We start from the raw sequence: 25,721 nt of genomic DNA on the forward strand, positions 1-25,721 counted from the left end.
TTTAGATTTAATATAATTTTGACATGTCTCAAAATTTACATACACAATGAAAAAACCATGTTCAAAAGGAAGTCGTACCATAAAACTACTGATTTTAGGTGATACACCAGAAGGTAATTCATTTTGATCAGCATAATAAGCTTCCATATGGAACGTATCAATTCTATGCAAATGAAGAATCTTAACACTTGGAAATGGTCAATGTTTCTGCAAAAGAGCACTATTCGACAAAGTGCAAATTGGACCTTCTTTTGTTGTGAATCCTATGGAGAAAGGAAATTTATCTTGAACCTGCAAATAATAAATTTTTTTGACATCATAATCTTAAATAGGAACAAAACTTACATAAACATAAAAGTGCAGGCATCAATACTTATATTCTCATGTAAAAAAATTGCAGGCATCTTAAACTATATTGTGGAGGTGTGTAAGTGCAAGCATCTCTACATATATTCTGCTCGTGTGCATATATCTGTGCCCAAACAAAAGCAAATTGAAGACAACTTAAAACTTATGATGATCCATGTTTGTTTCAAATACAATTCATTTTTACCATGGTTATTAATGAAATCAAATAGCAAAAAAAGGAAGGAATCTTGCTGTAGCCAGTTAGATCATCTTACGGGTCCTGTTTTGATGGATAAAAGAGGGATGCTTTTTTGCCTGAGATCTCTCCTAGTGGGTCTCCTCAGCTGTTTATTCCTATGCCTGTACCTTCACTATTGATACCCTTCACAAATACTACCACTCCAAAATTATCAGGTCTATTTAAATATACTTCTTAAAAATTATAGTAAAATCTTTATTTACATTGCATTCTTAAAGTTATATGGATTAAGAAGTTTGATCACATGTTGTGCTTTGTGATCTCTCTCTCTCTTCTAATGCAGGACTCTGTATGTTAAACTTCATTGCTGCTGAAAGCTTGCTGAGTATAACATCAATAGATCGCTGGTCCACTTTTGCACCATTTTTGGCTTATGTCATTTGTTGTTCGTAGTTGGAAGCCACTCTTGCAATTATCATTGGTCAATCGAGTAAAGACACCAATTTCCTTGCTTTAAATGGGACCCTTGTCAAATTTTGCCTCTCAGACATTGAGTAGATTTTGGTTGGTCAAGGTGCTAATATTAATGTAACACAGATAGTTCAACTCATGCCTCAAATCTCACTCAAAACTCTTGCCCGGTTATTGATGTTAATGAGTTTGAGAACACTGTAGATACTTCTAAGCTTCTGGCAACTTGTGCTGAGATTGATTCTGTGAAAGAATGCTATAACCAAATTTGTCAGGGTGCAATACTAAAGGCTGCTACGAGGATTGCATTGAAAGCTTCTGAGCTATTGAGCATTGATGGCCCCATTTTTTACCTGAGCACTTTACTACTATAAATGATTGTAGAAGTATCGTCCATAGATGGCTGGCAAGTAAACTTGATCCTCCTCTTGCGAAGCATGTTCTCAGAGTACTATCAAATTGCAATGTTAATAAAGGTGAGTTTGGGGTAAAACATGGATGTAGAATAACCTCTCCAGATTATGTCTAGGTTTTTGTCTAAGACACCTTCTGACACTTAAAAAAGTATCCACAAAAGAATTGAGTACTTGTGTTAGAAGCTTATGATTACATGTCGGAGTGTGTGGAGTATAACATCCTTTTGAAAGTCACTATGCGTCCATTTCTTTAGAAGATTCTTTTGTTAGTGCAAAATCCAACTTTGGGTTCATTTCCTTATTCATGTACTGGACTCTAAACTTATAGACAACATTGATAGCTCCTAGATTGTCTCTTCTATCTGTCCTTGTGACTTCCTCAATCCTTTTATCATGGAAATTTATTAATTCCACATTTTTGTGTGTGGTAATTCTTGTTTGCTCTGTTTCTTATACATGTTTGATTTTTTATTCGTATGCCAATCCCTTTAGGTGGCCTCATCAATCTCATACTTCTTCTTTTGTGATTGTGCTTCAGTTTGCCCCCTGAATTTCCCTGACATGAAGCATGTCGCAAAGGGCTATGGGCATGGGATAAATAACCAGACGGCATGCTGCAGTGCCATGGGAAGCTATGTCTCCCACTTGCAAAAGCAGAGTTTTATAACCAACTTGCAAGCTTTGGATTGTGCTGCATCATTGGGAACAAAGTTAAGGAAGTCAAATATTACAAAAGATGTATATAGCCTCTGTCATATAAGCCTCAAGGATTTCTCCCTTCAAGGTTCATGTTTTTTCTGGGTCCCCTTTTCATAATTAAACTAAATATGTTCTGTCACATTGACTTTAAGCTGATTCTGATACATGATTCTTTTTTCATTTTTCCATCTCGAAATGCTATGGAACAACAATTCAATGTCTCAGTTGGAACTCAAGGTAATGTGCATAATTCATATGCACTGTGGAATAATAAACTAAAGACAAAGAATCATTTTAGTATTGTGCAGAAATTATTCATTTCCTTCTAGCTTATTTCCTTTCATTCTTTATTATGACCTTTTTCTGCAAAAGGTTTGCAAATAGAACCTTTAGTTTCTAATCTAGATTTGTGTGAGTGAATGGATTAAATGTTATTACTTTCTGATTTCAATCTTGTAATTAGCTTGCATTTCTTTCTCCTTTTTGCTGAAGCAGAGGCTGGATGTCTTTTGCCTAGCTTGCCTTCTGATGCAACATTAGGCCCGACTTCAGGATTAAGCTTCCTTTGTGATTTAAATGACAACATTGCAGCTCCATGGCCCACTACATCTCAAGTGCAAGCTCCTTCATGCAATAAAAGTATGTCCTGGCTATTTTATATTATTCATTTTTATGGAGTACTGAGTCTTTTAAATTTGTTACTTGTTCCTTCTGAAAATTAAATTGATTTTTGCTAAAGGCTTATTTTGTTTCTGTTATATTTATCAACCTGACTTATTGGAATTTTAGCTATTAAAATTCCTACACTTCCAGTAGCCACATCTGCCCAAAGTGGTAAGTACCCCTTTTAATTTTTTTTTTTTTTTTTTGTGTGTGTGTGGTGTAGTTCTCAATGTGAGTTAGATTTGTGCAATCCTAAGATGTGACTAACCTGGAATAGATGCCTAGGTTTATGGTTTTTTAACTTACAAGGATGGTAGAAATTTAATAAGTACAGCTGGTGGAGTCTGCCTGTCACTTGCCTCGTGAGAAAGTATATCCTGTTTCCATAATACCAACTCAGCTCTTAGTTGGTGTTTCTAAGCCCAACAAAAAGTCGACACTTGTCTCAAAAAGCAAATCAGCAAAGCTCTTGAAAAGACAAGATTGCCCCTGAAATTTCAAGGCAACTCCAAACCTCCATAGCCATTACCTTGCATCACCGCCGGAGCTGCGCTGCCGAACTCCAAACCTTCGACGCTATCAGCCTTTGTCTCATCGGAAATTCCCTAAAATCCTCTATCCTTCTTACAATACAAAAAACGTGTTTTTAAGCCGCGTTTTTTAAAAACGCAGCTATAGAGTGATGTTTGAACCGCGTTTCACGCAAACATAGCTCCAACACTAGAAGTATAGCTGCAAGCACAGAACACAACCCAAGATCTACTCTATAGCCGCGTTTCTTGTGGTACAGCAGCATTTTGCTGGGTTTTGCTTAAGCCACATTTTAAAAATGCAGCTACAGGCCTATCTGAATTTTATTTTATTTTATTATTATTTTTTAATATGTCCTAAAGCCACGTTTACACAACACGGCCATAGGGCTATCCTAAAGCTGCGTTTAAGAGTTAAACGCAGCCATAGGCACCCCTAAAGCTGCGTTTACATAAATGCGGCTTCAAGCATGTCTATGCTACGTTTATGTAAACGCAGCTTTAGGACCCAGTATAAAGGAAAAAGGAAGTATTACCCCTCATTAGTTCTTCGAACACCCTAAGCAACCACTCTCTATCTAAGCCCTTCGAACACCCTAAGCCATGGTTAGACCCTAAGCTGTTCACGCCCTCGATCTCTACCACCGATCCTACTCACCAGCGTCGACAAAGCCTAGTCCTCCATCACCGGCGCTGCCTTAGGTCTCTCTCCCTCTTTCTCCAACTCTCAATCTCACTCAAGACACTCTCACAAATCACCCGAAGAGGAAGACGAAGAGGACGTGATCTCTGGAATCCGCAATGATTTCGCCCTCTCTCTCTCTCTCTCTCTCTCTCTCTCTCTCTCTCGTGCGCGCGCTCTTTGGTACGTTTGTCTCTCTCTTTCTCGAATTGTTTTACTTTTTGTTTGGCTTCTTTAATTAGGGTTTGGATCTACCAATTATTTATTTTTGCTTTTGTTATTTGGGTTTTAGGTCAACTCGGGTCTCCAGCTCTGATCCAAAGGACAGGTATATCAACCAATTTTCTTCTTTATTGTTGTTGCGAAATGGGTATGTTGGGTTTTGCTGATTTTTGTACAATTTATTTTTTGTTTGGAGGTCTTGTTTATGGAGTAGCCATGGACTGAGAAGGGTAAGAGTCCAATTGGGAAGCCATAGTTGGTGAGCTCAGTGATGGCCATAGATACGGATTAAGTCGACTTCGAGTTCGGGTTGGAGGTTTGGGAAAAATGGGTATGAGGATGTTGAAAAGGGTGAGAGTGGAGAATAATAAAAGAGATTTAGGGGTGATGGATATTATTTTGAAGAAAAATCCGTTTTGCCATTGATAGACAGTAAGAGTTAGTGAGAGAGAGTAACATAAGAATAAGAATAAAGTGTTGTTGGGTGAAGATGAAATGTTTTTTCTTGTTTTCAGTAGTGAAATTTTGCGTTTAACTTAGCTTTATGTCCTTGATTTTTCTTGATTATTTTTAGACTTCTTGTTTGGGTGTGGAAAAATTAGTTGCGTAGGGCGGAATTACCAAATGAGAAATTAGATATTAAAAATTAAATGTCATTTTTCTTTTCGAACAACTTTTTCTTAGTAAACAAGCAGAGCATAAAGGAAGCTTCTTTTCATATTTTACATGTGTGCTACACATTCTTTTGTTGTCTTTTAGATGATCTCTAATGGGGTTTCTACAATTTTGATTTGCAATATTATTGTTTCTTTCTAACTGGCAATTACTCATATATTGCTTTCAAAGCTTGATTTTGACCCCAACTAATTGATCCTTCTTGAAAGCTCGAAAATGTGTTAAAAAAACACAAGAGCTATTTAGACGTCCAAATAAAAGTTACGGCTCGATAGATTTTACACTAACTTAATTCTAAGTGCGAAATAGTGTAAATACGAGTGAATAAACAAACAAGCTACTCTAACACATATTCATATAATCACAGTAGTAAAATGAAATGTAAAAGAGTAGGGAAGAAGAATGCAAACACAGATAACACACCAATGTGTTATCGAAGAGGAAACCGAAGAACTCGGTGAAAAACCTCTCCGACGCCCTCCAAGCGGTAATCGATCCACTAGACAATCAATTGGGATACATGGGTTAGCAAGAGACCCTTCAAGCCTAATCTACCCGTTGTACCTAAGCCCTCCAAGCTCCTACTCCAACAAGGCTTCTCGGAACTGTGTCTTGTCTAGCTCTCCGGATCCCGCAACAAGCTCCATGTTGCATTTGCCATCCTTGGCTTCTTCCAATACTTCCCAACAACACTAAAAACGCTCACTACACTAAAAAAGTGTGGATCGTGTTTGGCTACAAATCTCCTCTTAAGGTATGATAATGGGAGAGGGAAGGAGAAGAGTTACAATGATTTCTCATTAAGGATGAGTAGCTCTCTCTCAAAAAGATGGATGTGTGTTGTAGAAAGCCTATCTAGGGTTTTTCTCTCTGAATGGTCTCCTTTACTTTTGTGGGTAATGGGGGTATATATAGTATGGGTGAAGGATAGGGAAGACACACTTAAAAAATCCTCCAGGCAGAATGTTTTGTGATTGTCTCGCGGGAAGGCCTTACCCGCGAGACACTCGTAAAAACGACAGCCTGACACAACTCTTCAGCTTCCAGTCATGTGCTCCTCACGTGGCTCTTTCGCGGCTTAGCTTCTCGCGAGCTTCTCGCGAAATCCACTGATTCTTCATTTAAGCTTGAGTCTTCACCAACTTAATACTAAATCGAATACAATAAAATCCCACAAAGTAGAAGGATATAAATTAAAACAATTACAACACTTTTTATCATGGAATAAAGCCAACAGAAAACATACTTGTAAATCACAACTTTACAATCTCCCCCTTTGGCTATTCCATGACAAAACACCCTATAACAAACTCTAGACTTAAACGTGAGTTTGGGAACAATGGCAAAACTCACTCACACCTAAATCTAGAAGTTGTGATGAACTTGGAACATCTGTACCTGTAACCTGAAACACTTGAACAAAACGCATTAGACTCTCAAGGTAAATTAAGTGATAAAATGACAAATATAATGTAACAAGTAAAATGTGATCAAGTGAACATTATGTGAAACATGTGAGCAACTTGATCATACACCAAACAGTCATATGGAAATGACTATAATAATCACATCGCAAAGCAACTGATCATCCAAACATGCAACCAATAAAGCACAATAGCATAAGGATAAATGCATGTCTAACACACGACCAATGCAAAATACATGAAGTTTATGCATCTAGGAACAAGATCCTATTAGGGCACAAGTGCATGATGTGATGAGAGCAGCAAAGCATAGATGATACTAAACATAACTCAAAGCACCATAAAGCAATGAGAAAACAAGCATAAAGTAAAACAAGGTTTTCTCATAAAAGAATGTCTTCTCCCTCTTGGTATATACATCTTTCATATGACTTTCTCCCCCTATGAATGTGCACAAGGTAGAATTACTCCCTCTAAGAGTGTGCATATGAGTCATATAGAAATGAAGATACAAACCTGTATATTCTCCGGTATACTCTCCCCCTTTTTGTCACGAATAGACAAAACAATCAAGAGGAAGGAGGGAAAGAAAAGAAGATATGAGAAAGGGTATGATGCATGAAGGGTGCAAAATGAATGAGAAAATGAAGCTCAAACGAAAAACAAAGACAACTTAAAACATGCTACAAAGTATAAAGTATACATGACATGCTAAGGATGATGGAACATGATGTAAACCTAGGCATGACATAGACACAAGAACATATTATAAGAGCTAAAAGGTCTAAAAAGACTTAACTAGCATGAGTGAAGTGCAAAACATGTTAAGTGTTAGAGTGTGTGTAGCAAATGTGCATCTAGTGTGCATCTAGTGTGCATATGAGATGCATGACCAATGCATGAATAAGCACTTATGGGGAAAAGTGTATAAAATACACAACCAATTATTAAAACATGATAAACATGAAAAATTATGGTTATCCCCAAAGTTTGGTACTCATTGGAGTCCAAAACAACAACAAAATGCCATTTGGGCATTTTATCAAACACATAGAGTGCATACACTACATATATATGTTAAACAATGTATGAACATATGAAAATCTTGCCTAAATACATGTTATTTTTGCCACAAGGGGCCAACATCCAAAGTAAATCATCATTTAAAACAAAGCTCAATAAAAAAGATTGACAAAAAATAAGTTTTCCAACTCCCATTTGAGAAAATCCCAACTATGAACATAAAACCCCCAAAAACATAATCTAAGGATCAAAATCAATGAAAAGAGGTAAATATTACCTTGGAGATGTTAATGGAATGAAAAACACTTGAATTTAGTTGGGTTTTGACGCATAAACATTAAAACAGGGGTTTAGGAGAAGATGTGAGGCGTTTAAAACAAATGTCCCACGAAATGCCCTTTAAAAAGTTGATCTAGAAATTTTCGCTGGTATCTTACTAGTTAGCTTCCCGCGAAAATTTCACTGGCATCTCACTGGTATTTCGCTGGAAAGCTTTACTCGCGAAACAGCCGCGAAACTCTCTGTCCAAAACTGAAAAACTTGAGAATTAGGCCATTAAACTCCTAGTTGAACTTACACATGAAATAGGTCACAAAAACACCCAGAAAACATGATTTTCACACAAAAACAATTTGAAAAACTTTGAAAAACATGAGTGATACAAATCACTTCCAAAAGCAAACAAAAAGAACAAAAATCTTTTTGGTTTGAACCACAAATGGTTGAGCACACACACATCACATTTGAACATATACAATCACACAAATGAAATAAATATTCATTGAACATTAGACTTGTGTGTTGTATGTGTGTATCAAATGTGGAATAGTCTGTAGACCAGAGTGAAGTTTCAATGATCAATTCAATCAAGTCATACACAACTAGTACTACGTCAAGTGGACAATCTCAATTATAGAAATGAGCATATATGACCTCCCACAAGAGAATGATTACACAACTTAGAAGCTTTTCATTTGGCTTCTGCATAAGTCATAACTTTTGATCATTTTTGGATAATACATTTCTTTTTGAGATCGGTGTTTGAAATTTTTGATATTTCAACATTGAGAGTTAGCCTTTGGCTTTTTGAGCACCATACATTTCAATACAACAGTCGCTTTCCCTTTTTCTTAGTCAAATACTAGTATGTGTGACAGGCTTTTGCAACTCATAATCTCTTTTTCATTGTGAGATTTACATTATTGAGCTCTTATAGCAAAAACATAAAAATAAAGGTGGGAAGATATATAGGCACAAATCTATGCAAGTATCAAGACCAACAAGACTATTGACTAATCATTCATGACAAGTTTGAAGATCAATTTACAATAATCACACATAGTTTTCAAGATTTCTTCCACACAGATAAATGTGCATACATAACAAGTTAGGCTCGTAAATGCACTACGCCATTAATATGAAGATACTAGGCCAAACTCACATGTGATATACATAACACAAGCGATCAAATTTTTTGAAGATTTTTCAATTTTTATGGGTTTTTGGATTTTTACACATACAAAACGAAAGCAATAAAGTAAGATAAAAAACAAAAACAATGCATACAAATAAATGCAAGATGTATAAAAATGCATGAAGATATGACAATCAATGCATGAAAGGTCCAACAAAGATTGAAAAAATTAGATCAAGGATCAAAAGAGCATAAGGAACGATTGTTTGGAATGAGTGTCTCGAGAGAAGTGAGACGAGGGTTGGAAGAATAAGAACCAGAGATGCATATAGTCAAGGAGTTAAGAGCATTAAACATTTTCTTTAACAACATGTTATTTTCACTCAAAATTGGTTTACTTTTTTTAGCACAACTTCCAAAAAGCTCAAGTTTTTTTTTTCTTTTGATCCTTTGAAGAGCATGAAATTTAGAGCATTGAGGTCTTAGATGACCAAAGGCACCACAATGGTGACAAACAATATATTTAGGTTCACTAGGCTTTTTGGGAAGGGATCTAGCAACATGGCACCACAATAGTGGCAAGTTGGAACAAACTTAGATCCATCCAAAGCCTTAGGTTGAGACCTAAATGAAGGCTTTGACTTAACAGCCTTTCTCTCCACCTTTTAATTTCTTTTATGTGGAGGAATGTACAGTGATTTATTCTTTGAGGTAGAACACACAATAACACAAAATTGGGTACCACAACATGATTGTAGCAAATATTTTCATCATTTTTAGAATTAGGTTCAACAATCAAACATTTGGCATACATTTTAAGAGATTCATTTTCACATTTTAGCTCATCAACAAGTTTGTTAAACAAAACAAGTTTAGCATCCAAGTTCATATTCAAACATTCAAACTCTTTCAGCTTTTCATGAGAATTTTCAACAAGTTTTTTTATATTTTTCAACCAATTTGTTGGATTCATTGAGCTTAGCAATCAATTCATCATTTTCACAAAAAAAACTTGCTCAAATCCTTATTAAACTTCTTAGCATTTTTCGTCAAGAGTTTGATGTTAGGAATATCAACAACACTCAAGGATTCATGTAACATAGCATAACAATCATGAGGATTATCACTCATAGAGGCATTTTCACAAATATGTGGCATGTTACATTCATCAACATCTAAAACATGCATAGAGGCATACAAAGCACAATCCATGGCAAATAAACACAAGGGGTCAAGGATCACACTTAGGTATTTAAACCACAACAAGTGTACACGTTCTAATATCAATTGAAAGCTCGAAAATGTGTTAAAAAAATACAACCCAAATAAAAGTTACGGTTCGATAGATTTTATACTAACTTAATTCTAAGTACAGAATAGTGTAAATGTGAGCGAATTAACAAACAAGCTACTCTAACACATATTCATATAATCATAGCAGTAAAATGAAATGTAAAAGAGTAGGGAAGAAAAATGCAAACACAGATAACACGCTAATGTGTTATCGAAGAGGAAACTGAAGAACTCGGTGAAAAATCTCTCCGCCGCCCTCCAAGCAGTAATCGATCCACTACACAATCAGTTGGGATACATGGGTTAGCAAGAGACCCTCCAAGCCTAATCTACCCACTATACCTAAACCCTCCAAGCTCTTACTCTAACAAGGCTTCTCGGAACCGTGTCTTGTCTAGCTCTCCGAATCCCGCAACAAGCTCCATGTTGCATTTGCCATCCTTGGCTTCTTCCAATACTTCCCAGCAACACCAAAAACACTCACTACACTGAAAATGTGTGGATTGTGTTTGGGTACAAATCTCCTCTCAAGCTATGATAATAGGAGAGGGAAGGAGAAGATGCTACAATGATTTCTCACTAAGGATGAGTAGCTCTCTCTCAAAAAGATGGGTGTGTATTACAGAAAACCTATATAGGGTTTTTTTGTCTGAATGGTCTTCTTTACATTTGTGGGTAATAAGGGTATATATAGTATGGGTGAAGGATAGGGAAGTCACACTTAAAAATCCTCTAGACAGAATGTTTCGTGACTGTCTCGTGGGATGGCCTTACCTGCGAGACACTCACGAAAACAACAGTCTGGCATGACTCTTCAGCTTCCAGTCATGTGCTCCTCACGTGGCTCTTTTGCGGCTTAACTTCTCGCGAGCTTCTCGCGAAATCCATTGATTCTGATAGTTTTTAGACCCCTTAAAAACAATTGATTTAACCTAGGTAATTAGCCAAGTTGTTACTTAGTCCAATTTAACAAGTCTAGGTTATCACAATAACAAAGATCATATCATGCAAAATAGCGGAAAAATAAATAACAAAAAATATAATCACCCAGGAAACCAAACCGGTAAAAACCTGGGGAGGATTTAACCTAGTTATCTTTAAGGTAAACTTAAATCCACTATCTTGAAAAAATCGAAGTTCATACAATAAGACTTACAAGCCCTCACGCTCGACTTCTTATTACTACCAACCAGTAGAACTTACTGACACGACCACATGCAAACTTCGAATCCACGGACTCCTTCTTTCTTGGATTCACCACCAGATACAAGCACACCCGCTTGTGTTTTCTTTAAACTTCAATGGCAGCAACCGAGTTGGTTATCAAGATGTAGATAAATCTTTTCCTTGAAAACCCTAAGTTTGTGTAAAAGAAAACTCCTCTAGATCTCACAAGAGATTTACACAAACCGCAATATGAGCAACACTAAAACGTGGTTAGGGTTTGCCTTTTATACTTAGGACAAATTAGAAACTCTAAAAACGCTTTAAAACAACTAGGGCTGAGTTGGAAACTCTGCAGAAAAAACATTCTGCTTGAGTTTCGATCGATCGAGCCAGGCCGAAATGCATAATACTTTCCTGCATTAGCTCGATTCCAACTTTACATAAATGCACAATTTTGAGTAAGACTAAAACACTTCTAAACACATTGTTTTGATCATGATTTGCCAACAATACAAATTAGAGTTCTAAATACATAAAGTCCTAAGTCTTTAAAACCTAATAGATTCTTCATTTAAGCTTGAGTCTTCACCAACTTAATACTAAACCCAATACAATAAAATCCCACAAAGTATAAGGAAATAAATTAAAGCAATTACAACACTTTTTGTCATAGAATAAAGCCAACATAAAACATAGTTGTAAATCACAACTTTATGCTTCTTACATAAACAGGAGATACTGTGCATTCCTTCCATTGTGGACGATGATTAGGTGAAGAGCTTTATTAGTGAATTGCTAGCTGTCGAAGAATCTAGAGTTCGTGCTTCAAGATGGTTTCAGGATTTCAAGTTAACCAATTTATGTCTATGATCTATGTACACAATTTTAGACAATTTTACCAAGTGGGTCCTAGACCTCTTCTTCTTGTAAGTTTTTTGTTTTTAGATTTGTTTCAAGTTTTCTCTTTCTAGGTTTTTTTCTCTTTTGGTGATTTGAACATTCTTTGCTTTAGTTTACAATTTCTACAGCTAGAGATGAATTTGTTGAAGATGTTACAACTGTTCTAAGTAGTAAATAATTTTCTTTTATTTGAAAACAAGGACTTTTCTCTTTTGGGTATATTTTGTATTTTGATTTTTCATTAAGCAAATCTAAATCTCTGCACAGACTTTGAATGGCCATAACGAGTGTCTAAATGTGCTGCCCCAGGTAATACTTGTTCCTTTTTTGGGTTCTCTTTGATGATGCATCCATATTAGTTAAGTTGGAGTTGTAAATTTCAGATCTTTACTCTTCAAATTATTTGGTTTTTGCTATATAGGAATCGATAACTACCATTAAAGAACTAATTAGAATTGTTTATTCAGATACCTCAACCAAATCTCTTCCGAATTCAAATGATTTAGACTTACAGGACACCCACATTGCAATTTCAAGTCAAGGTACTCCTCACATGGGGTGGTAGATTGGTATTTAAGATTTTAGAGAAAGGCACTTAAACTTTCTCTTGCATTCTTTGTGTTGGTGCATGACCTTGCTCTTTTCCTTAACATGTGTCACTTTTGATAGTTGTTGCATCATCAACACCTCACCAGTCCTACATAAATTACTGCTAACTTTTATCTAATTGTACCATGACCTCACAACAGTGTTGTTGTAGTCTCCAGCTATATGGATTTTACCATATTTCTATAATATATCAATTTACAACATCACTGTCTTCTCCAGCTTCATCAACACTACCATCACATCTTTTGGCATGCAACTCTCTTCATGGACATTATTTGTCAGAAACGAACATCACCACCCCAATCATCTTTGTTCTTTTAGCTTATATTACTACTAGGGGCAAAGATGGGGAAAGATAGTGTTACCTACATGGATAAAGATTGCTTCTATATTTATGATTTGTTCTTTCTGAACCTCCAGTAAACTACAGCAACTCAGCTCCATGTATTTAAATTTTGAATTTTATCCTTAATTTTAGAATCTTTCTTTGTGTGCTGCAGCCGCAAAAAGAACATTGCAATCAGTGATATTATTGGAAATATAATTGTAAAAAATGTCTACTTGAATCAAATATCTCAAATTTTGCATTAGTTGAACTCTAGTAGTATGATAAAACTGTAGGATGATTATTCATAGTGGTTGGGGTTTTGGTCAAAATGGTGGTGTCCTATATTCTGATTCTCAATTTCAATTGGCTTATTTCTAAGACCTTAAAACTTCCCTATTCCCATTTTGACAATATGAGGTTTATTTATGTGACATTTGGCATTTAGGTGTGATTCCAGTGCTTATTTTACATATGTACTGAATGTACTATAGACCCATGATACTGTCATTCCATGTTTCTTGCTTTGTGTGTGACATTGTATTTTTTTTTCCATGGTATGCATACATTGACACCAAAATCACATGCAAAGAACCAACTAGACTGGCCTATACTTTTGGGGATATCATCTCTATAAGTAGAAGAGGATAATAATTGTGAAATTCTTGCTAATATAAAGTTCCATGCTTCTTATGTCGAATTCATTTTGTAAATATATTACATGGTATGATTATGTGGTAGTTGACTTAGATATGCTCTATTTTGATGATTAGAAACCAGGAAAAATTAAATTTCATTTTGAAGCAATGGATAGCAATTTTTGCCTTATGTTTAAATTGGAAGGATTTTACTTCATTTAGACTGGCCCTGGTTGACTTTTTTCATCTCTAAAATTACTGTTATTGATATTATTGTTGTTATTAATTTTAGTTACATAATGCCTTTTTAGTTCATGGATGCCCCAGCTCGTACCTGCTGGTTTGCTTTTAAGGGGGCTAGCTATTCACTCCACAACATTTCTGTCAGCTTTTGTTGGAATTTTTCAGGTAGTTGTCGTAATCCTTATTTGCATCTTTGGTTAAATTTTCATGACCATGTTCTTAGTTCTTTTGTGATGCTTGGGTGATACAAGGGAGTGATATGCAAACCCAGGATAGTGGGCCTTACCCAAACTTAGTGGTTCAAAACACTATGAGCACAAAATCCAGGATAGTGGGCCTTACCCATTTTCACTTATATTCGTGAAATTTTATAACAATTTAGAATCATGGGTTAAGAATTTTTTCAAAAGAGATACCAAAATATTTTAGAAGATATTTTGTACACAAAAGTAAGTGTCCTAATTTGATTGGTATATATATAATGTTATCCAATATTCAAATTCTTGTAAAAGAAGAAGTCATTTGGCATCACTATTATGTTCAACGATTTATTTGAATGATTTGGCATCAATTTTGTCCACATTGATGGATGGTGCACATCATAGATATCTTTCTTTGTTAGGTTGACTTGTGCTTCTGCATGTCTAAACGAATTAATGATGATTTATGACACATCAAAATAATAATAATAATAATAATTTATGCGTGCACATTACCATTTCATATGCAACCTAAATTTCAGTACCAAGTAGTGTGGTGATGTGGTCACCTCATTGCATTGTCTGCACTCACAATTATTATTGTTAAGATACTCTGTTATCTACTCTATACCCTACATGGAAATTTTGTCTCCAAAATTGATTATGGAGAGGTTGATCCCTGAGGCAGGCTTTATATCAAGTATATGTGTATCCATGTCATAGCCTATACTCATGTTCCTTGTTGGTGATAAAGGTACCACATGTAATTGTGGAGGCCATTCTCCAAAATAAATAGCCATTTATCATCTTTTGCAAATCATTGTTGTATTTGCTCTTTTCCAATAAATTTCTAGAATTGGGATTGGCTTGTGATGAATAAGTGATTTATAGCCCTTTATACGCTATGATCAAATACTTTATAGAGAGATGGTTAACAGTTTTGATATATGATGGTTAGGTCGAATATTATACAATGGCCATATATGAAAGGCCTTTTTTTAGTGATGGATTGGATGGATCCAAATTATAAAATGGTCGAATGAAAGCCCTTTGGATAATTTTATAGTGAGTTTGCTAGGCACTCAAAATTGAAATGTCATACAATTTAATTGGGACACAATTTTTAATATTTCATTCTTGGTTGGCCCCAGCACAAAGAAACAACAAAATCCACCGGATTTTTAGCCAAAGAATCATAAAGAAAACAACAAAGAGTAATAAAATAGTTTAGTTTATCAAAATAAAATAAAAAAAGAGAGTTTCATATGTATATTGCACTTAAACTATGTGAGAATTTCATAGGCAGTGTATAACGTGCCTAAGGATATATCATATGTAAGTATGATACATCAAGATTTGGTGTGGTGTAACTTGTAAGAATCAAACTGGATCAACATTTGCTACTTCTGAACTGTAGGGATGAAATTAGAAAACTAGATAAACTTTTAAGGACTAAACATACTTTTTGCTCTCAAAGATTATAGCCTGTAGATTGGTACTTTGAAAAAAGCTTTCAAATGAAGCCTACAGAATTTAAATCAAACTCTCTCTTAAATTTAATTATTCTTTTCATGATTTTTTTCTTAACACTTATACTTTTTACTCGTTGTTTTGGATACTAATTCAAACAACACATTGGTTTAATTTGACCATACATTATCTTCAATGTTATTAATTAACAAATATTAGGTGGGTGCGGGAATCCTTGCAATTCCTGTCGTGACACAAGAATCTGGATTTCTAGCCTCTGCAGTTACATGCATCTTTTGTTGGGCTTTTATGGTAATTCTCTTAGGCTTTATGTGTGTGTGTGTGTAAGTTAGTACTCATGAAATAGGGAAGTTTGTGAGAAATTTAAGTCACTCCAGGTTGTGACAGGGCTGCTCGTTGCTAAAGTAAATGTCAACACCATGTGTGAGCTGGGTTCTGGTGGTGTATCATTAGAAAGTTCTATTTCTATTTAACATAACTTGCAATCAGTTCCCACACTTTTATATTTATATGTTCCCTTTCCTAAATGGGGAAAAAAATAAAAAATAAAAAGATGCATGCATACACATAAATTTTGTGACTTGTAGCTAACTTGTGCACCTCTATTCCTATCTAATGGGGATAAGTTCTTATGAATGGATAATGTGTAAATATGGTGTTATGTGATACACATTATGTGAGTTGTAACTTTCAAAGCTGGGTACTGTATTGAGACTACATGTGATGGTCTATTTGTTCAAAAGACTGATTAGAGTTCATGTCTTTGAATGTGAAAGGAATTCATCACCTTACTATTTAAGCACATTAAGTTCACTAAATTTGCTATTGGAATTTTTTTCATTTTACAGCTCCTATGAATTTCTAGCAGTCTTACTGCGTAGATTTCTTATTTTGTATAACTTAATTCAGTATGGAATATCAGTTTCTATGTAAAACTATCATATTGAGTTTGACCATATTTTGTACTTGGAATGGATCAGTGATAGGAGTGATAACTCTAACTACTCTAGTTATAGAATTGTTTGGCAAATTAGGGTAATTATTTTTTTAGAGAGTTTTGAGTAGCAAATTAGGGTAATTGTTTATTCACTCCTTGTTTGGTTTCTTAGAAAATTGAGGTACATAGATGAAAAGTGTTTCTATCGTATGTTGGTTTTTGGAAAATACTGAATTAAGGCTACCTCAAAACTTATTGGAGATAGATGGGTGAAGGCTTTTGCTTAATAACATTGGTAATGACATTTAGTATGCATATTCTGTTGGGAACTTGTTTTTTATTTCTTCATGCAATTTGGGCAAGAATTTGTGATTTAGCAAAGGAAATAAAAAAGGGAAAAAAACTGGCTATAGCCGCGTTTTTAAACGCAACTATAGGTCTGGCTCAAAGTCGGTCTGTAGCCATGTTTTTTAAAAACGCAGCTATAGGCCCGAACCCTATAGCCACGATTAAAAAACGCAGCCATAGGTTTAACCTTTTGCTACGGTTAAAAAAACGTGGCTATAGACCTACAGGGGCTATTGCTGCATAGTATAGGTCTGGTTTATAAATACGGCTATAGGAAACGCGGCTATATCCTATATAGCTGCGTTTTTGTGGTCTATAGCCACGTTTTTGAAAGGCAACTATAGACCCCGTTTTTTGTAGTGTCATTGCTTCTTAGCCCCAACGATAGAATCTTTCTCACCACTTTGAACCCCCAATGTTGCAAGAAGGTTTTCTTCTCTCTTTTACTGTTTATTTTATGTATTTTTCACAACTTATTTGTATGCTTTTTTTTTCCTACCCGAAATTAAAAGGGTCTATCTTTTTTATGATGATGGATTTGGCTCCATAATCTCACCTTACAAGGGTCTATTTTTTATAACCAAATCTCAAAACACGTGATGTTGAAAGATCTGTATGATGATGGAGTTGAATTTGCATATTTTTTATGGGGTGAGATTTGGGTGTTTTTGTTTAGGAAAGAGAGAGGGGTTTGATGGGGTTTGCTATTGTGAGTTTCGGGTTTATTAGCTATCATTGTTTATCATTGTGTTTATTTTGTTGATTTTATCACTGTATAACACCATTCTTTGTTTTAGTTTGTATCCTTATTTTATTATCAATGAATATAAATTTACATGGGATTGGGCTGCCAATATTAATATTAATGGTTCCTTGCAAGTGATGTATGATGCTATTGGAGTCATACTTCAGTGTACTTTGTTACTTGCATATAGTCTACATTGCCTTAGCTATAAATATTGAGGAATTTGGTACACTTTTTTAGAAACCTTTGGATTATTTCAATATCAGTTATATTTATCATTGGCTTTATATACCCTATTTCTTCTTGTTTGTATCATGGCACCATGTGGCGCTAGCTTCTGTTATGGAACTTTGTTAATTTAAAATAGTATGCTGCTTATTCTAGTTACTAAGTTAAATTGTGTGTGAGGCTGTGAGCTACCTCCCGAGCACCCTGTCTCTAATATTAGACCTCTACGTGATTCACTCGGTCATACTCCACTTTAGATCTGTTGCATTTCTTTGGTTTACATTTGATAGTTTTTAGACCCCTTAAAAACACAATTGGATTAACCTAGGTAATGAGCCAAGTTGTGACTTAGTCCAATTTAACAAAACTAGGTTATCACAATCGCAACAACCATATCATGCATAGCAGCGGAAAGATAAATAACACAAAGGTATGATCACCCAAGAAACCAAACCGGTAAAAACCTAGGGAGGATTTAACCTAACTATCCTCAAGGTAAACTTGAATCCACTATCTTGAAAGAATCGAAATTCATACAACAAGACTTACAAGCCCCCACACTCGACTTCTTATTGCTACCCACCAGTAGAACTTACTGACACGACCACGTGCAAGCTCTGAATCCACGGACTCCTTCTTTCTTGGATTCACCACCAGATACAAGCACACCCGCTTGTGTTTCTTTAAACTTCAATGGCAGCAACTGAGTTGATCATCAAGGTGTAGATAATATCACCTCCTTGAAAAGCCTAAGTTTGTGTAAAAGAAAACTCCTCTAAATCTCACAAGAGATTTACATAAACAACAATATGAGCAACACTAAAACGTGGCTAGGATTTTCCTTTTATACTTAGGACAAATTAGAAAACCCTAAATGTTTTAAACAAAGTAGGACTGAGTTGGAAATCTGCAGAAAAACACATTCCGCTCGAGATTCAATCGATCGAGCCTAAACTTCAATCGATCAAGCCAGGCCGAAATGCACAGTAACTTCTGCATCAGCTCGATTCCAACTTTACATGAAAGATACAACTTTGAGCAAGTCTAAACACAACTAAACATATTATTTTGATCATGGTTTGCCAACAATACACATTAGAGTTCTAAATACATAAAAACCTAAGTCTTTAGAACCTAACAACATTTATACAGATATAATTGTTTATGTTGTCCTCATGTCAAATACATAGGCTTGATTAAGTGATTAGTTTATGGTTTGAAATCTATATAATGAAAAACAAGAAGCTACAGAACAGAAAAAGAAAAAACAAATTTGAAATTTTTCTTTTTGTTACCATGACCATGTGCCTTTGGCATGATTATTCTTAACGAGGAGAGTCCACCTTTGGTGGTCCAAAAGGTAAGACTCATTAAACTTTATATAAAGAAAAAAACCATAAAGAAAGATCTTTTTATAATGATCTATACTTCTCAAGGCATGGAGATCTTACCTATTTAGTTTCTTTGACATAAATGACAAAACTTACTATTGATGGTAATGTATTGATTCCTTAGGAGAAAATAATGAAAAAAAAAAAAAAAAAAAAAAAAAACCATGTTCTGTTCCTTTTTCTAATTTTCTCAATGATACAACTCTAAAAGATTTTTTTCCTTGACCTAAATGACTAAGCACTTGTTATACTAATGATATGATTCTAAAAGAACATTGTTCCGTTGGCATTTTTGTAGGTTGTTTCAGGTGCTATATTGGGATGAATGGTAGCACTCATGGAAAGTTCCAGTTAAGGGAATGATATAGTGAATGGCAATATTTTGGCCATAATAGTTAACAATTACCAAGCTGGCAAGCTTTTAATATGGTCACAAGCTTTTCTGCATAGAGATTTGGATTTGGGAAGAGAAGTTTTAGAGTTGATACTACAGTGAATCTACTTATTCTAACTTTTCAGGGTCTCTTCTCTCAAAAAAAAAAAAAAAAAGCAACTTTCAAGTTCTTAATTTGATGTATTCATACTATTATTCATACGAGTGGCTTAATGTTATATATAATTATTTCCTTGTTATTGGTAAAAACAATTTGCTTAAAATTTTTAATTTGATTGTCCCAAATTAACAATTCTCGCCAAAATCTTAACAATTTTTTTTTTTTAATGTTATTTATAAGAATGATATATATGTAAGAAAAGGTTGCTCTATGCAAGAAAAGCACAAAGCAAACCAAGAATTACAAGAAAAGGAAAAGGAGAAAAGAAACAGAAAAAACAAGTAGCAAATTAATTAGTTTTATTACAAGTGGAGGTAAGGGATTTGTTATTTTCTGGGGAAAAGCTCCACGTTTGTTCTTCTAATTCTAAAGTATTAATATGAATACCACTATTAATAACTCTCTATTTGTATTTATCAATAAAGTATGCATATTCTTTTTTTTCTTTTTTCTTTTTTTTTGTTTCTTACAGTCCCAAAAAAATCTTGGACCATGTGACCAAACCAAATCACCCATTAGAAATATTTTTTAACAATAAACCAAGCTTTATTAAAAAGAACTTAACTAAAACTGTACAACTCAAAGCATCCTTCCTAATCACATATAGCAAATGATCAGGTAAGGCCACAATTTACAAATCCATTCTAATTGTTAACTAAGACCCACTTAGCAAACTCATGAGCCACTTGATTTACATCTCTCCTAATCCAAATGAAACTTGGTTCATCTCATTTACTAAGTCCAATATGTCTTCAAGCATAGTCCTTAGTTCCTATGGATTTGTATGGCCATGCTCCCTTAGCATTACTTTGTTTAGTGCATTGAAACAGATCCTTGAGTCTCCTTCCATGACTAGCTTTAACAATTTTGCCATCATTAGTGCCCATCGCATGCTTTTTGCTTCTGCTACACTCCTTGAGGCTTTTGTGTCCATTTTTGTACCAACAACAATAATACTAGCTTCCCAGTCCCTAACCACCATGGCTACGCAACTTAATTTATCAACTCTCATTTCTAATTCAACAACTTGGATTCCTTTTTAACAATGTCATAAAATTGCAAATCAACAAACCGCAAATCTAATTTAAGGTTGGTTAGATGGTAATTTTACACAAATACTAGAAACCATAAACTAAACATTCAGATCAAGTTCTCTTTTTGTTAACAATTTTAAAACACATTTTTCTTTGCTTTTAACAACTTAAAGCCCATTAAATTAATATTTAATGGAAAATACACAAACAATAGACAATATTGAATCTAGTTACTAGTTGGCAAATTTTTGCTTTGAAAAATACAGATTTTTTACTTTCAAACAATGTAACTAAATTAAAGTTCAAGACTGCATAGCAAAAAAAAAAAAAAAAAAAGAGAGTAACCACAAAAGAAGAGAAAAGAAAAGTTTTAGAAACCCTAAATTTAGGGACTACTATAAATCTATCCTTCAAATTCACTCAATATAATATACCATTTCCATCTAAACTAACTTGAGTGCTACTTATCAATAAATAAAACTAAGTTGAGAGACACACATTTAGCATCTTCAAATGCTTCTTCAATCATTAATCAATTATAGTAATAAGTTGAAGTTTCAGCAAACCAAACAATCCAACTGGAAGACAATACTTTCGAATATGAAAATATCAAATGAATATGAAAAAAATCATAAAGATAATAATCTAGCCAAATTAGTAGAAAGAAACCAACCTTGTTTTAATCTATTCTTTTACTTTACTCCTAAGATTCGTTTTTCATTTAGTTTTTAGTGAAATCAAATTCAAACTCTAATTTCATCCAAACTCATACCACCACCGGCAATATCAACTTCAAAATCTAGAATACAAAAATTGACCTGAATCATTCCAGGATTCCATCCCATCCCATCCACAAAGACAAACCTCAAACTCACACACTAAATAAAATTAGCAAAGTTCCATAACAGAAACTAGCGCCACATAGTGCCATGATGCAAATTGAAAGAAACAGGGTATATAAAGCTAATAATAAACAAGACTAATATTGACATAATCCAAAGGTATCTAACAAAATGTACCAAATTCCACAATATTTATAGTTAAGGCAATATAGACTATATGCAAGTAACAAAGTACACTGCTAACAATATATAATCATACTTCAGCTTGGAAACCAAAAAGAAGTATGACTCCAGTGGCATTAATATTAACATAGGCAACCCAATACCATGTAAGTTTATATACATTGATAATAAAAAAAAGGATACAAACTAAAACAAAGAATGGTGTTATACAGTGATAAAATGGACAAAATAAACACAATGATAAACAATGATAGCTAATAAACTCGAAACTCACAATAACTATTGGAATTATACTTGAAAAGTAATAATTCAAGAGAAACAAATATAATACATCTATCAATTAACAATTATATCTTCTGCATATGTAATAAAAATCAACAATAAGATGTGAGAAATTTACATACTAGATTATGTTATTCAAGGACTTCACAAGCAATCAGGATGCTCTCCCCAGCTGGTCAGGATTAACAAGAGCTTTATTTTCTCTTTCACTCCCCCTTGCAAGTGTGGCCTTGACAATATTTATAATATTCAAAAATGACATGACCAATCATAAAATCCTTCCTATCGTAATAACACTTCATGTAACAGAAATGTTACATTTGTTAATAAACAACTTTATTAATTAGATTCATTAATAAAGAAGTTCATTAATGTGTTATTACTTTTGTAACTCCATGCTAATACATGGATTTATCTATCGTTCATATCCAGAACTACTATAATGACAATCCTTTAATAGGAGTTCAAGTTACTGGAATTGACACGATAGATTTATTAAAGCCAACACTCAACATGCATGAATCTCATTATGGAAGGACTTCTAAGATTATTATGCACTAACCATCAAAAGACTAGCCCTTATTGTCTTCCATAGTCTGAGCAATATTAACTTGCACCTCCCTTCCATCATGGTCCAACAATGTACCTATCAGAATAGGCTACATCATGATGAATATGGTCAAGTCAAGGACTACAATGAATGCATTCATAATCTTAGCCTACTAAATCAAGTAGACCTATTTCAATATATCAATATCTTACATCATTAAAATATTGCATAATTTCACAAGAAACTGAATATATATATTTTTTTAATAATAGAGACATCATATATGTTATGTTGGGCTACATTATGCTAACAATACCAAACCCCATCAAACCCCTCTCTCTTCCCTAAACAGAAACACCCAAATCTCACCCATAATAGATCTGCAAATCCAACTCCATCATCATACAGATCTTGCAACATCACGTGTTCTGAGATTTGGTTATAAAAAATAGACCCTTGTAAGGTGAGATTATGGTGCCAAATCCATCATCATGGAAAGATAGACCCTTGTAATTTCAGGTAGGAAAAAAAAAAGCATACAAATAAGTTGTGAAAAATATAGAAAATAAATAGTAAAAATGAGAAGAAAACCTTCTTGCAACATTGGGGCTTGAAAGTAGCGAGAAGGATTCTGTCGTTGGGGCTAAGAAATAATGAGAAGGATAGAGGATTTTAGAGAATTTTCAATGAGACAAAGGCTGATAGAGCCGGAGGTTTGGAGTTCGTCATCGCAGCTCCAACGGCGATGCAAGTCAGTGGCTATGGAGGTTTGGAGTTGAGAGAGAGATATGGTGTGGTGAGAGAGAGGAGAAAGATTTTGATTTTGCAAAAGAGGTTTTAGGTTGTAAATGGCGGGGCTTTGAAATTTCAGTTGCAATCTTGTCTTTTCAAGAGCTTTGCTGATTTGCTTTTTTAAGACAGGTATCGGCTTTTTATTGGGCTTAGAAACACCAATTAAGAGCTGAGTTGGTATTACAGAAATAGGATATACTACTTTCTCCTAGTGATCGCATCCCTGCCTGGGAACCATGGATGGGGTCCACCATCATGTGAGTGGAGGCCAGACGCCATTCATTGTATATCTTCAAGAATGGGAGCTGTCTTAATTGAGGTAGTTGTCATACAAAAAATTTAGGCATGTATGCCAATTTGGTCCTATCAAGTGGGTTATGAAGTATCGATTCCCGTCTACTTCATGAAAAGAACAAGTAAAGAATGGAATGGACAGTGTTGTGAAATCGTTTTATTCCAAAGTTTGATGGGCACCATTTTCCCTTAAAGGGGAGCTTAACCAAGATACAGACAGAGAATTCCTGTCACCCACTTCCTCTGTCCTTACAAACACAAAGAACTTATTTAGCTAAAAACTTGGAGGAAACTCTTCATAGTTGAAAACCAGACTTTTTAACACAATTAATTCTCTTTTTGGTCATTAACCCTCCTTAACTTCATGCTAACTTGCTTTGCAGGACTTTATAATGACGATGTCATGCTTTTTCTGCTCATTGCTTCCTTAATGGTCCCTCTAATGCTATTGTAATCTTAAGAAGCTTTTTCTTGCACATTGCACCTTGTCAGAGTCTTCAAAGCGAAAAGGATAACTAGATGAAGTTATTTCCAAGAAGGTTTCTCTTGATCTGATCTGAGCCCTGTCAATTGAAGACAATTGTTTATTGGGCAGAGAATCTTGATTTTAGGTAATTTAGGATTGTTTTTCTGATCCTATTGATTCTTGATTCTTGTTTGCTGATGTAATAAAATTTTTGTAAAGGAAATTAGGAAAATGAGGAAAGTGATATTGTAATTACCAATATTGAGATTGCCATATAAATTTAGGTTTTAGTAGGAAAAAGCTCTTTTGGAACTTGTAAGTACTTTTTTCTAATCTAGTGTCCACCTTATATGACCGATGCCTTTCTTGCCAGTGCTTTTAATAATGCTATTCTATATATCTCTTTCTCATTTTAAAATGTTTTGTTATCTTCTAGAGTTACTTGAACCTGAAATGCTTAAACGCTTAAGCTGTATCTTCTTTATGATGAAATTAATCTTCAAAAGGGGGAAAAAGTTTCTGTAGAGATTGTATTGAATGGGCCAAGATTGGGCTTCTGTACAACCATCACAGAAAGCCTGAATGCAACTCTTGTGTCACAACTCTGATGCGGTTTTAAGTGATGAAAAACAAGCAGTGGGATTATATGAAAGTGATAGGCAATCATTCATATTTAATCACATAAGAGATGTGACAAAAGTTGTGGCATAAAAATTATGGTCTTCGAAGAGCTGCACCGTTAAGGAATGGGTTAGGGAGAACAATGTCTCTTAGGACACAATAAATTTCATAAATTTCACAACTTTTTCAAAGTTGTTAATGTGACAAATTGTGATTGATGTATTAAGTTATGTGGGATGTTTCACCTAAGATTCAAATCAAATTGTTAGGTATCAAAGTAAATGTTCATTATTCTTATTCCAATTTCTAAGTCAAAAATGTTTCAGCGTCACTAATTAGATCATCCCAGCATGCTTAACTGTAAGGGTCCGTTTGGTTAGAGGAGTGAAAAAGTGGGAAGATGAAAAATTGTGGGAGGATAGAAAATATTTGGTTTTCCCTCTTGCGTGTTTGGTTGGAGGGGTGAAAAAGTGGAAGAGTGGAAAACTCTTTTGTTTGGTTGGAGAGAAAAATTGGAGGATGGAAAATGTAATTTATATAAATTGACTATTATACCCTTATTACATAATATGTAAGGAATTGATTTATTTGTACTCATTAAATAATATAAAATTTACTACATCATACATATAAATTTATATTATCATAAAATTTACCACATCATACATTAAATAATATAAAATTTAGATTTTGTTGACCACGTTGACTATGTTTTTGCACTGGGCAAACTTTCAACGTGGTCAAAAACTTACAATGTGAAGAAATTTACACTCATTTTTGTTGACCATTCAACACGAGAAGAGGCAAAAGTCATCAGGTCAT

At 34.4% G+C, this 25,721-nt stretch overlaps 1 pseudogene; it reads left to right on the forward strand.

Annotated features, from left to right (window-relative positions):
* Positions 1 to 564: 564 nt before the first annotated feature.
* LOC115991100 lies at positions 565 to 24,547 on the forward strand (annotated as a pseudogene).
* The last annotated feature ends 1,174 nt before the right edge of the window (positions 24,548 to 25,721 follow it).

Source organism: Quercus lobata, chromosome 5 (assembly GCF_001633185.2).
Source record: "Quercus lobata isolate SW786 chromosome 5, ValleyOak3.0 Primary Assembly, whole genome shotgun sequence".
NCBI lineage: Eukaryota > Viridiplantae > Streptophyta > Magnoliopsida > Fagales > Fagaceae > Quercus > Quercus lobata.